Genomic DNA, 15058 nt, shown 5'->3' on the forward strand with positions numbered 1-15058 from the left:
ACATGTTGGGTAAGTACCATCTGCATTACAAAATCGGAAGGGACTTTGAGAAACAGGTTACCTCAAGAACAACTATATCCACACCAAAGGATAGCAACCTGCTCTTTATTTTTTTTTTTTAAGATTTTATTTATGTGACAGAGATAGAGATAGTGAGAGCAGGAACACAAGCAGGGGGAGTGGGAGAGGGAGAAGCAGGCTTCCCGCCAAGCAAGGAGCCTGATGCAGGGCTCGATCCCAGGACCCTGGAATCATGACCTGAGCCGAAGGCAGAGGCTTAACCAACTGAGCCACCCAGGTGCCCCACAACCTGCTCTTTAAAAAAAAAAAAAGAAGGTTCACCCAGCTGGCTCAGTAGGTAAAGCGTGTGACTCTTGATCTCAGGGTCGTGAATTCGAGCCCCACATTGGGTGCATAGATTGCTTAAATAAATAAACTTAAAAAATAATTTAAAATGAATCAATAAAGTCTCTGGAGAATGTTCATCTTCCACTGGGGCTTCAGCACCCTACATACCTGACCGTTGGAAGTCCTATCTGTAAAGAAGGCAGCGTGGAAAGATAACAGGCTTTGGAGCTAGAGAGAGCATAGTTTGAATGCCAATTCTGGCATCCACCATCTCTGTAACCTGGCACTGAATTACATGACCACTTTGACCCTGTCTTCTCATCTGTAAAATGGGAGCATCACCTACCCCAAAGGATCACTTGGACTAAAAGACAGCGAAGCAACAGCAGATATCAAGGGAAGGGTGACCCAAGTGACTCCGACTCATGGCTGGTGGGGGTATTAAGTGATACAACTCACTTCCAAAAACAGTTTGGCCATATCCAGGAAGAAATAAATATGCATGCCCTAAGGCCCAGTATTTTCATTCTCAAATCTGTGTCTTTTTTTTTTTGATGGGCAGCAAAACAAGGTTTATTGAATGATGGTAAAGTGATAGTACAAAGCTCCCGAAGAGGGAAGGGACCTGAGAGGGTTGCCCTCAAATCTGTAGCTTAAGAGAAATACGTATGTGTGTCACGAGAAATATACAAAACTATTTATAGCGTTATAGTTCCTTTTAGCATAAAACTAGAAATAACCCAAGTGTCCAACAGAAAATAAACTGTAATATGTTCATATCATAGAATATTATACAGCAACGTAAACATACGAAGTAGGGCTGCAAGTAACAATGTGCATGAATCTTCCAAATGTTATGTTGAGCAAAACAAGCAAATAATACAAGAGTAAATACTGTATGATTCTACTTATATACACTTCAAAAACTGGCAAAAAGGATTTATATCATCTAGGGATGCAGCCATAGTAGAAACATCATAAAGCAAGGAAGAATTAACATAAAAGATGTGGTTATTTTGGAAGGAAGGAGAGAGGTGTGATTGAGAACAGACACAAGGAGGCTTCTGAGGTGCTCACTTCTAGGGGGTTCACTTTGTGATATTCATCAAGTTATCATACCACATAGTTGTTTCATGTAATAGGTCACAATAAAAAAAAAAAAAAGAAGAGTGACTATCCAGCCGAACTGTTGTTCAAATACAAAGGTGACAGAAAAACATGTTGCAACATGTAAGAACTCAGGAAATATGGTTTCCCTGACTCCTTCCTGAAGAAATTACGAGAAGAAAAACTTAATGAACAATAAACTAAATGGAGAAACTACAACTAAAGGAGTGGTGCAGAGCATTTAATGGATTTAGTCTGACGACTAACTCCTAAATTTGAGGCGTTATGGTTAGAGAAGAGAATGTAAAAACAATGTAATTGGCAAAGGTTAAAATGGGACAGAGACAGAGTGAATAAGTATATTGATTTCCTCGTCTTTCACTGACAAACCTTAAAAGAGGGTTCTAGAGGGGAGAGGGGTGGGGGGATGGGTTAGCCTGGTGATGGGTATTAAAGAGGGCACGTATTGAATGGAGCACTGGGTGTTATACGCAAACAATGAATCATGGAACACTACATCAAAAAAAAAAGAGATACTTAAAGCTGATAGCTCAAGGGAGGTGGGTGGGGGGATGGGGCAACTGGGTAATGGGCATGAAGGAGGGCACGTGAAGTAATGAGCGGTGGGTTTCATATGCAACTGATGAATCACTGAATTCTACCTCTGAAGCTAATAATACACTATATGTCAATTAAACTGAATTTAAATAAAAACATTTTTTTAAAAGCTGATCACTCGAGTAATAGAGGCATAAGCATGTTTTAGGATATAAGATAAAACTAAAAAATAATATAATCAACTAAAAGCAGGTAAGGAAAGGGCAGTAAATATAACTACTAATTCCATCACTGATCATGGTAAGCAGTCAATAGATGTCTCAAGAAATATGGTATAAAATTATACTTACAAATGCAATCACTAGAATAAAATAAAAATAAAAAGAACAAACTTCCCCAATTATCAGAATAGACACATGAACACCCAACTCCCAAAGCAAGTACAGTCCTTACGGTGAAAGATTTTTCTTTTAAAGAAAACATTAAAAACAGAACTAGAATCAAATATACAGTCATTCCAATAAATCTAAAAGGGCTGAACTTGCCTATTAAAAGAAAAAGGATTGTTACTAAGAGGGGACTGGTTAATTACGGTACATCTGTTAAAAAGAATGAGGCCATTCTACACCCACTGACATGAAACAAACTCTAAAAAAACATTAATAAAAGATGCAGAACTGTATGCATAACATGTCATCATTTTTGTGGAAAACCTTTAAAATAAAACATATCCTCATACTTACACACGCCTAGAGTATCTCTGAGAGAATACACAAGACACCAATAGCAAGGGTTTGGAAGAGGAACTGGAGGACTGGAGGACCCAGCAGCAGAGAGACTGCTTTTTTGTGCCTTACGAACTTTTCTGTGCCCTTCCGAATTAGTATCATGTACATGTACCACCTTCTTAAGAAATAAATTAAGTGATCTTAAGTGGGTTGGGAAGTTTAAACGAGACAATGTGTAAAAAGCCCTTTAGCACAATTCCTGGCAGGCAGTAATAGTAGCAGGTAATGAGGTAAATTTGCAAACATCAGAAGGCCACCTGGCACACACTCAGTGTCCAAGAAACGTTGGCTTTCTTCCTCCCTCCCATTTGGTAATTGATTCCTTACCCAACACTTAGGAAGTAGAACAAGGTTATCAAGTACTTCGTTCGACGTAACAGATGTGATCCTGAAGGTGCTTTTAAATAAAAATGCAGCCAATTCAATCATTTTCACATTGATTTCTACTAAGATTCCAGAGAGAATGTTCTTATGTACAATCTTTATGGATACAACTCTGACCTTTTTAGCAATTAAGAATCTCTAACTCCCCAAACTTTTCTAAAAGGTTATTCAATAATTTGTAAACAAACCATTACATATACTACAGAGATACAAATAATACAACTTTAACACGTTTACAGAGTTTACAGAGTTTCGTAGGCAGAGGAAAAGGAGAAAGAAAATAAGAGGGATCAAAGAATAATGGGAGAGTATGATTTACAGAGAGAAAGCTGAAACAAAACAAAGATGAAAACACAAACAAAAAAAACAAAAGGCATAGATCAGTGGAACAGAATAGAAAACCCAGAAATAAACCCACAACAATTCTATGGTCAATTAATCTTTGACAAAGCAGGAAAGAATATCCAATGGGAAAAGGACAGTCTCCTCAGCAAATGGTGTTGGGAAAACCAGATGGCAACGTGCAAAAGAAAGAAACTAGACCATGTTCTCACACCATACAGAAAAATAAATCCCAAATGGATTAAAGACCTAAATGTGAGACCTGAAACCATAAAAATCCAAGAACAGAACACAGAACTCTGACATTGGCCGTAGCAACTTCTTTCTAGATATGTCCCCTGAGACAAGGGAAACAAAAGCAAAAATACATTATTGGGACTTCATCACAATAAAAAGGTTCTGCACAGGGAAGGAAACAATCAACAAAACTAAAGGCAACCTATGGGATGGGAGAAGATATTTGCAAATGACATATCTGATAAAGGGTTAGTATCTAAAATATATAAAGAACTTCTAAAACTTAACACCCCAAAACCAAATAATCCAATTTAAAAACGGTCAGAAGACATGAACAGACATTTTTCCAAAGAAGACATACAGATGGCCAACAGACACATGAAAAGATGCCCAACATCACTGATCATTTGGGAAATGCAAATCAAAACTACAATGAGATATCACCTCATACCTGTCAGAATGACTAAAATCAACAACACAAGGGGCGCTTGGGTGGCTCAGTCAGTTGAGCGTCTGACTCTTGGTTTCAGCTCAGGTCATGATCTCAGGGTCCTGGGATTGAGCCTTGCATCAGGCTCCATGCTCAGTGTGAAGTCTGTTTGAGATTCTCTCTCCCTCTCCCTCTGCTCCTCCCACTCAAATAAATAAATCTTTAAAAAAATAATAAAATGAAATAAAATCAACAACACAAGAAACAACAGATGTTGAGGATGTGGAGAAGAAGGAATACTGGTGCACTGTTGATGGGAATGCAAACTGGTGCAACCACTGGAAAACAGTTTGGAGGTTCCTCAAAAAGTTAATAGGGGCACCTGGCTGGCTCAGTTGGAAGAGCATGTGACTCTTGATCTTGGGGTTGTGAGTTCAAGCCCCATGTTGGGCGTAGAGATTACTAAAAACAATAAATAAAAACTTTTGTAAAAAAGTTAAAAATAGAACTACCCTATGATCCAGCAATCACACCACTGGGTATTTACCCAAAGAATACAAAAACACTAATTCAAAGAGATACATGCACCTCTATTTTTTCAGCAGCATTATTTATAATAGCCAAGATAAGGAAGCAACCCAAGTACCATCAGTTGATGAATGGATAAAGAAGATGTGGTACATATATACCATGGATTATTATTTAGCCATAAAAAAGAATGAAATCTTGCCATTTGCAACCACGTGGATGGAGCTAGAGAGTATAATGCTAAGCAAAATAAGTCAGTCCGAGAGAGACAAATACCATATGATTTCACTCATATGTAGAATTTAACAAACAAAACAAACGAGCAAAGGGGGAAAAAGAGAGAGAGACAAACCAAAAAACAGATTCTTAATTATACAGAACTGATGGTTACCAGAAGGGAGGGGGAAGGGGGGGATGAGTTAAATAGATGATGGGGATTAAGGAGTGCATTGATGTGATGCGCACCAGGTGATGTGTGGAATTACTGAATCACTATATTGTACACCTCAAACTAATATAACACTGTGTTAACTAACTGGAATTAAAATAAAAACTTTTTTAAAAGGGTCACTGATTTGTATTTTAATGTTTGCAAATACTCTAAGATGACTACACGTGAGCTCTCCAAGTCCACAAACCTCTTTATAGCAAAATATAAAGATCAGGGATAAACTCTGCAGGAAGATTTCAAAGGGCTGGTTAGGTGAATGGGGAGGAAAAAAAAAGAGAGGGTCCTTAGATTCCCTCTTTTAAAAGAGTATTACCATCTGCCAGTAATCCAGGCAGAAAAAAAGCAAACCTAATTGTGCAGGCTTAAAGGCCAAAGGCCATTAATTACTATCCAGGTAGGGGATCTTAAAATCACAGTAGACTGTTTCTTAAATACGTCAACCCCAATGTGCTGGCACAGCCAGAAAGGCCAAGATACGTGATGGACTTCCTCAGCAAAGGTATCAGAGCCCAAGTTGAATTTGTTAACACATTCTTGAACTAAACCATGATGTATCTATACCTGGAACACTTTAATTAATCAGTTTATTGAATCTCAAAAAGGAGAGGCAAGACATTAGAAGAGAAACCAAGGGGGCGCCTGGGTGGCTCAGTTGGTTAAGCGTCTGCCTCCGGCTCAGGTCATGATCCCAGGGTCCTGAGATGGAGCCCCGCATCGGGCTCCCTGCTCAGGCAGGAGCCTGCTTCTTCCTCTCCCACTCCCCCGGCTTGTGTTCCCTATCTCGCTGTCTCTCTGTCAAATAAATAAATAAAATCTTTAATAAAAAAAAAAAAAGAAGAGGGCGCCTCGGTGGCTCAGTTGGTTAAGCGACTGCCTTCAGCTCAGGTCATGATCCTGGAGTCCCAGGATCGAGTCCCACATCGGGCTCCCTGCTCAGCGGGGGGTCTGCTTCTCCCTCTGACCCTCTCCCCGCTCGTGCTCTCTCTCATTCTCTCTCTCTCAAATAAATAAATAAAATCTTTAAAAAAAAAAAAAAAAGAAGAGAAACCAAGATGATCACAGAGATGAAATGAAGAGAGACTGAAGCCTGGTGATGAAGGTGCTTAATTTCCTGGCATTTATAATTCACCTGTCAGTCTGAACCATCCCTACTCCTCCCAAACCACACTCAACTCCAGAGCAGACTGGTCTCCACTCTGCCTTCCAAACATATCTTAGCTACTAAATCAGGCTCTTCTCCCATTTCAGTATCATATTCAATCTGAAACATCCCCTTCAAGATCTATACCCCCCCCACCATGAGATCTTCCCCGACGCTAGCCCCCAGCATCCACTACCCCATGCCTTCTCTGATTCCCTAAAATACATAAATCAGGGCTTATATTGCTTTTAATAAGTAAATAATTTTTTAAAATAAACTCAATTTAGATCATAATATAAGGCACACCCAGGTCAGTGTTCAACTCATACGTACATAAGAAAAAAGACATTATGGAGTTCAAACGCTGCACACCCCTCCCTCCTGCCCTTGGAAATCACTTTACTGCATCCGCCATTTTTCACCCTCATCTTTGTTTTTATGTTATTTTCCATGTTTGTATCCCTAAACAATTTATAGTATTGTTTTCCATGTTTTTAAAACTTTATATAGGGGTGCCTGGGTGGCTCCGTTGGTTAAGCGTCTGCATTCAGCTCAGGTCATAATCCCAGGGTCCTGGGATTGAGCCCCGCACTGGGCTCCCTGCTCCGTAGGGAGTCTGCTTCTCCCTCTCTCTGCCCCCACCCCACCCCAGACTCATGCTCTCGCTATCTCTCTATCTCTCTCTCTCAAATATTTAAAAAAACACATTATATAAATGGTACCACACTATACATATGACTTACTTTGACTAGTAATCATAAATGCTACTTTTTTTTTAAAGTAGGCTCCACATCCAGCATGGAGCCCAATGCGGGGCCTGAACTCACGACCCTGAGATCAAGACCTGAGCTGAGATCAAGAGTCAGACGCTTAACCGACTGAGCCACCCAGGCATCCCTAAATACTACTTTAAATATTACTTAATTTCAAGGCTGGCTAACTGGTCTCTCCGAGACAAAATTTTAAAAACTTTTGCTCCAGGGGCACCTGGGTGGTTTAGTCAGTTAAGCATCCGACTTTTTTTTTTTTTTAAGATTTTATTTATTTGAGAGAGAGAGAGCACAAGCAGGCAGAGGTAGAGGGAGAAGCAGACTCCCCGCGGAGCAGGGAGCCTGACTTGGGGCTCAATCCCAAGACTCTGGGATCAGGACCTGAGCCAAAGGCAGCTGCTCAACTGACTGAGCCACTCACATGCCCCTAAGCATCTGACTCTTGATTTTGGCTCACGTCATGATCTCAGCATTCTGAGATCAAGCCCGGCTTTGGGCTCTGTGCTGGGCGTGGCGCCTGCTTAAGATTCTCTCTCTCCCTCTCCCTCTGCCTTTCCCTGCTCCTCTCTAAACAAAACAAAACATTTGCTCCACACAAGTGTAGAAAGCACTTCATTCACATTTTCAAATGAAAAGAAAAATATAGAGAAAAATTAACAAACATCCAGGAACCCATCACTCTGATTTAACAAATGTTAGTATGTGTCACATTTCTTTAAGAAAATAAAGCATCAGGGAGACTACTGAAGTCCTAATTGCAGTCCCCAGTCCTGTTCCTCTTTCTCCCCAAGAGATAACCACTATCCTGAAGGGTGTATGAAATCCGTCCCATCTGTTTCTATACTTTTACACACATTCCCGTACACATAAACACCATACAATATTGTTCTGTTTTAAAACTGTACACAAAAGATTGCACACTACTTATCTTTCCACATCTTGCTTTTCTCACTCACTCATGTGTTTTCACCCAGCTGCACTTTGCAGTTTTGTTCTGATTACAAAGTAACATATGTGTAGTGGAGACACCAGAGAGTCAATGATATGCAACATCCTCACCAGGGGAAGCCACAGCGGCGCCGCGCAGATTTTCAGCTTCTAGAGAGCAGTGGTGACGCCATGTCTTTTTCTGCAGTCCCCTCACCACCTGGCAGAGTGCAACACACCCCAGCAGGCAATTAACAACAGTTAGTGAGCGAAGACGGGAGCTCTACAAACCCCAGGCCTCTGCTTAAGCGGGCTAGTGGCTCGTTAGACCTCAACACTAGAAGCAAAGCCCACATCTTGGAGAAATCACACGGCACATGCAAAGAAATGAATGCCACAGCAGATGCCACAACAGAGACAAAACAGCAAAACTCCTGGTCAACCTCCAACATTCTCCTTAATAAAACCAACACCATGGGGTGTATCGGCATAGCTTGTCTGCACAGTTGCAACAGTGCAGAACCCTCGGTAGGAAAAACCAACAGGTGTTTGTTTAGCGCTGACAAAGGAGCGAAAGCAAATATGGGAACAGACCTATCCGATTTAAAGCAAACATGTTCGCAACTGATTCGGGTTCACACACTCATTTGATGAAGTCTTCCAGAGCTTGGGCTCTATGCTGTTTCGGGATAATTTCGTACCTTTGAATCACTTACTTTATCAGTAAAACATTTCCAAGTTAAGAATAGGTTGTAATATAATGTACCTGCCCAGACTGGGAGCATAACACTGAGTCCATGTTATGGAAAATAACCAAATGACAGAGGTTTTAGTTGGAAATCTACAGGCTCCTAAGTGATTAGACACTTTCACAACTTCATTTAATGCTAAAGAGAGCTCCTTAACTTTAATAATAAACAATTTTGGGGCGCCCCGCTGGCTCAGTCGGAGGAGTGTGTGACTCAATCTTGGGATCATGAGCTTGCCCCATGTTGGGTGTAGAGATTAAATAAATAAAACTTAAAAAAAAAACCAAAAACACTTTTGCTTAAAAAGGAGAAGCCCAAGCAGAGACACCTGGGTGGCTCAATCGGTTAAGTGTCTGCCTTCGGCTCAGGCCATGATTCCGGGGTCCTGGGATTGAGCCCCGAGTTGGGCTCCCTGCTCAGTGGGGAGTCTGCTTGTCCCTCTGCCTCTGCCCCTCCCCCCCTGCTTGTGCGCTCACTCTCACTCTCTCTCTCAAATAAATAAAATCTTAAAGGGGCGCCTGGGTGGCTCAGTCGTTGGGCATCTGCCTTTGGCTCGGGTCATGATCCCAGGGTCCTGGGATCGAGCCCCGTATTGGGCTCTCTTCTCAGCGGGAAGCCTGCTTCTCCATCTCCCACTCCTCCTGCTTGTGTTCTCTCTCTCGCTGCGTCTCTCTGTCAAATAAATAAAATCTTAAAAAAAAAAAAAAATCTTAAAAAAGAAAAGGGGGGGTGGTAAGGCCTTCCCAGAAGGATTGGAAATCAGAATGTGGGAAACAAGCTAGGCTTTGGCTCACATTTGTCTCTCCCATTCCAGGTCTTATCTACATCTTTTCCCTGGAAGCACCCACACCCCTGGACTGGATGAGGTGCTTCAACAGGTGTCCTAATCTTAGCAGAGACTGAGGGAAGGCAGAAGAAGCACTGAAAGAGCAGTAGACTTAGAGTCAAGAAATCTGCAGTTCTGCAATGTGATTTGGGGCAAGTCACTTTCCCTCTCTGCCTTCAGTTTCCTTACTTGCAGTGGCCTTAGAGTCAAATTCTAACATTCTACAATTTCATGACACTCAGATGTTCATGGGGCCAGCAACTCCCTACTTCCAAAAGCACAAGATAGAAAAGCCCACCTTCAGTGCCCCCCACACCATCTACTCCTACCTATCAGTCATGCCTGCTGTGAGTGACAAAGAGAAATATCCACTGATGTGAGTTGAAGCTGGTAACTTTACTTTTTTTTTAGATTTTATTTATTTATTTATTTGAGAGAGAGAGAGAGGAGAGGCAGAGGGAGAAGCAGACTCCCCGCTGAGCAGAGAGCCCGACATGGGGCTCAATCCCAGAGACTCTGGGATCATGACCTGAGCCAAAGGCAGACACTTAACCGACTGAGCCACCCAGCCGCCCTAAAGCCACTAACTTTAAACTGAACACTCAACTTCAGCCTTAGAGGTCACTGAATCCAAAATTCTCATTTCATAGATAAGGAAATTGAACATGGAGTATTTAAGTACTTTGTCCTAAAACTTGGCTTCTTCTCTGAGTCTATGACATCACAATCCTACCTGACCACCTAAGTCAGAGACCTGGGAGTAGCAACTCCTTGGTTCCTAACTTTTCCCTCACTCCCCAAATCTAATGGTTTACCAAGTCCTATCAATATTCTTAACTTGACCCCTACTTGCCATCGCCCTAGTCCAAGCCATCATCACCTCTCCTTCTATTGACTGCAGTGGCCACCTAACTATACTCACCCTGATCCCCAGTGGGGGTCAGAGGTGGGTGGTGGCTGGAGTGTTTGGAAAGGTGTACGTTCGAAGGGCGTTTGTCCTAATAACTGGTGGGTCTTCCTGGCATTTAGTGGGCAAGGGCCAAGGATGTTAAACATCCCAGAATCCAGTAGAGCTCTGATTAACCCACCCAAAACACCAACTGTGTGTTCCCCACCCCTAACTGTTGAAAACACTGGTCCAAACTATTTTCCTCAGGGCAGCCAGAATATCTTTTTTAATTCTTTTTTTTTTTCAGATTTTATTTATTTATTTGACAGAGAGAGAGAGCACAAGTGGGGGAAGCAGCAGGCAGAGGGAGAGGGAGAAGCAGGCTTCCCGCAGAGCAGGGAGCCCGATGCGGGGCTGGATCCCAGGACCCTGTGATCATGACCTGAGCCAAAGGCAGATGCTTAACCGACTAAGCCACCCAGGCACCCCAGCGCAGCCAGAATATTTTTATAAATGGGAACGTGATCGTGTCACAGCCCCCACCAACCTTTTAATGGCATCCCACTGCTCTTGGGATAAATATCAAAGTCCTTAACTTGACCTCTCTTTCCAACATGAAGGGCCTGGACTTAGAGAGTTTGGATTTCATTCTAATCACAAATGAAAGTGAGGTCTGCGGAGGGGCAAGAAGAGAAGCAGGAAGCTATAGCAGTAGTTCAGGCAAGAGAGGACTCAGTCTGATCCATAGCAGTCAAGGTGGAGGTGGTGAGAACGACTCAGTTTCAGGGTGTATTATGAGCAGCCAACAGGACTTGCTTTCGAACTGGGTGTGGCAGGAAGGGAAAGAGAAGAATCAAATGTTAGGATTTTTGGTCCGAGGAACCTGGTGAACGGTGGGACCGTTAAGTGAAACTGAATGAATGGATTTGCAGGAGAGGGCAGATGTGGAAATCAAGAATTCTGTGTGGCTCAGTCGTTAAGCGTCTGCCTTCGGCTCAGGTCATGATCCCAGGGTCCTGGGATGGAGCCCCGCATCGGGCTCCCTGCTCAGCGGGAAGCCTGCTTCTCCCTCTCCCACTCCCCCTGCCTGTGTTCCCTCTCGCTGTCTCTCTCTCTCTCTCTGTAAAATAAATAAATAAAATCTTTAAAAAGAAAAAAAAAAGAATTCTGTGTGAATGTGTTAAGTGTGAGATGCCTATCAGACAGCCAAGCAGAGATGCATTCATTGTTCAAGATCCACATGGCAAGAGCTCCCAACATTGGGACTCAGGTTTCTTTCATTTTAATTCAGGGTTCTAATCCCAGTGGTTCCCAAAGTGCAGCCCCCAGGTTAGCAGCAGCACTATCACTTGAGAACTTCTAGAAGCTCAACTCCTCAGGTCCCACCTCAGACCTACTGAGTCAGAAACTCTGGATATGGGGCTGGCAATCTATGTTTCAACAAGCCTTCCAGGTGACTCACTAAAGTTCGAGGACCACTGCTCATCAATAATGAACACCTGATAGCCACAGCCGCCCTGCATTAGGCTTCTCTGTGCCTCTGTAAACCCTCGGCCTAATGAACAATAGGTGGTGCTTTGTTTTCTGGTTTTTTAACCCAAGACTCACTGGGGGCTCCACACACATCACTGATCAAAGTTTTTGAATTCCAGTTTCAGAAACTAAAGCAAGGGGGAGAAACTAAAAATAAAAATAAGAAAATAAAGGAAAATAAAAAAGGAACTACTACAATCACAACTATTGCGTTCATAATAATATTGAGCACCTCGTATGCACTTTCTATGCATTATCTCATGAACCCTCCAAACAGCCTTATGGGGTAGGTACTCTGATAAGGAGATAGGAGATGAGGCACAGACAGGTTACATAACTTGCCCAGGGTCACACAGCTAGAAAGTAGCAGAGCTCGGATTTGAACCCAGGCAGTCAGGTTCCAAAACCTGCATTCTTTTTTTTTTTTTAAGATATAATTGACATATAACATTGTGTAAATTTAAAGTGTACAATGTGCTTACCATCTTAGCATTAGCTAACACTTCTATCAAGTCACATAATTATCATTTCTTTTTTGTGGTGAGAACAATTAAGACCCAGTCTCTTAGCAACTTTGAAGTTTATAATACAGTGCTGTTAACTATAATCACTATGTTGTGCATGAGATCCCCAGAACTTATCTACTAGTTTTGAGTTTCCAGAGCCTGCATTCTTAACCACATGGTATAGAGTGTCCCCTATCTTTCTAGACATCTATACAAGAACCATTTGATGTAATAAGCACGTGAGGTTCCCACGAATAACTGAGAGAACTTTAAAAGATGTTTAATTCCATCAAGTTACCATATAACCCAGCAATTCCACTCCTACAATAACTCAAAAGAATGGAAAACACATCCAACAAAAACCTGCACATGAACTTCATAACGTTGTTTAGAATAGCCAAAAAGTGGAAACAACCCAAATGTTATCAACTGATGAATAGATAAACAAAATGAGGTATAGTAACACAATGGAATATTATTTAGACATAAAAAGGAATAAAATATTGATGCATGCTACAACATGGATGAGCCTTGAAAATATGTTTCATAAAAGAAGCCAATCACAAAAGGCCTCTTTTCACATTATTCCATTTATATGAAATAGATTTACCAGAATAGGTAGATCCATACATACATACATACATAAGGACAGATTAGTGGTCGCCAGGGGCTGAGGTGAGGGGATGGATACAAGGTTTCTTTCTGGGGTGATGAAATGTACCTAAATTAGTGGTGATGGTTACATGGAACCACCTATACTTTAAATGAATATACAAAATACCCCTGAATTTGTACACTTTAAAAGGGTGCATTTTTATAGTATGTGAATTATCTCAATAAAGCTGTTATTTTTTAAAAGGATGTTTAATTCATTTTAAACTTAGGCTAATTTACTAAATAAAATTCCTACTTGTTGTCATTAAGGTTGCCAGACCACAATCAAAGAAACTGAAAGTAACTGCCATCACTTTGAATTTTTACCTTTCAATCTGCAGAGAAAACTAGTTTCACTTCTAGGTTGCCATGGACCCAGAAACAGCCATCTATGTCATTTCCCTCCCCAGGAGAAAGTTTTTCTTCACCAACATTGAAAGAGTGTAAATGAAAAAGTTCTATGCTTGAGAAAATGCCCTAATCTTTTCCTTAAATCAAAGCACTTTCTATCTAAAAAAAACTTTAATTTTCTCCCATAACCAGCGGCTGCTAGGGCTCCGCACTAAAAGCACCCAGCTAAATAATAGTTCTCTTCAACCAGCAAGGTACTAAAAACTGTTATGAATTGTGACAACATTTTAATGCCTTCAGATAAACAATGAACATAAATACCTAGTACTGGAGTAAGGATCTGAGAAACATTCTTTTAAATGTTTACTTGCTCTAATAATAACAGGAATCCTCATAATTAGTATTTATCAAGAAACTATAATGCGCCAAATAAACACTGTCTTGGGTTCTTCACAAATAAGATGTCTAATTTGGTCCTCACAGTAACCCTGAGGAAGGTATTTTTATTCTCATTTCATAGATAAAGAAACTGAGGCCCAGAGCTATTGAATAAATCATTTGTCATTGATCACACAGGTATGAGAGTCCAAATAATAACTCGTCTTTCTGAAATCAAATGTTCTCTATTCCTCAATATTCCTCTTCAAAATGAAAAAGCCAGAAACATGAAGAAACTGAAAAGACTCCTCTTCCTCTCACAAAAGCAATGCTCTAAAAAAAGTTGACTCTTCCTAGAGTCCAAAACAGGAAATATAGAAAACAAAAAATTGTTAATAACAACCAGCAGTCAGCAGGCACAAAAGACCATGCCATGTCCCGCATTTCAAATACTGCTTCCTGATTTAACAGTTTTCCCACTGATTCTGATTACAACCTTAGGAGGTCAAAATTTAATGATCTCACCATGGAAAACCCCAGAGAACAGCAGTTGTGAGACTGGAGAGAGAGCTCACTAGACCAGGAAGGAAAAGGAATCAGTTGCCAGGAAGTGGTGCCTATCTAAAAACATAGAAGTCTTCAGCATTAATATTAACACTGTCATTCCACAGCTCTTTAATCTGAAGCTATTTCTGCATTCCCTTGCATTATTTTAATACTGTATTACTAAAAGCTGATTCCCATTCTCCATATGTCTAATAGAATCCTAAGTAAAATAAGACTGCTTATAGCCACCACTGACCCTAATTTCTGCCTTGCTATTAAAAACAAAACAAAACAAAACCACACACACACACATACACACACACAAATTCAAAGGATTATCCCTAAAGGAAAAGACCTTAATCAATTAAGAAAGGTAGCATGTGGGGCAGAACCAAACATGAATTTCATCACCAAGTAGACTATGGCTGGCAGAAATCTTAAATTCACGACTGAAATACACATTCCTTATACTTCTCAGGGCTCTGGCCAAAACACACTGAAACTATAAACCAACAGCGGACTGATGGATGAACAAATGCTAAGCTCTCAACATACATCAAAAAGGGAAGGGGGGCGAGTAGCTTAGAAGGTCTGCTCTCCAACTAAACAACTGAA

General features: G+C 41.1%; 1 protein-coding gene across 1 annotated transcript in view; it reads right to left on the reverse strand.

Annotated features, from left to right (window-relative positions):
* TBC1D22B (TBC1 domain family member 22B) overlaps window positions 1-15058 on the reverse strand; it is a 73486-nt gene that overhangs the window by 57525 nt on the left and 903 nt on the right. The gene's annotated exons all lie outside the window — the stretch shown is intronic.

This window comes from Halichoerus grypus, chromosome 9, assembly GCF_964656455.1.
Source record: "Halichoerus grypus chromosome 9, mHalGry1.hap1.1, whole genome shotgun sequence".
NCBI classification, from domain to species: Eukaryota; Metazoa; Chordata; class Mammalia; order Carnivora; family Phocidae; genus Halichoerus; species Halichoerus grypus.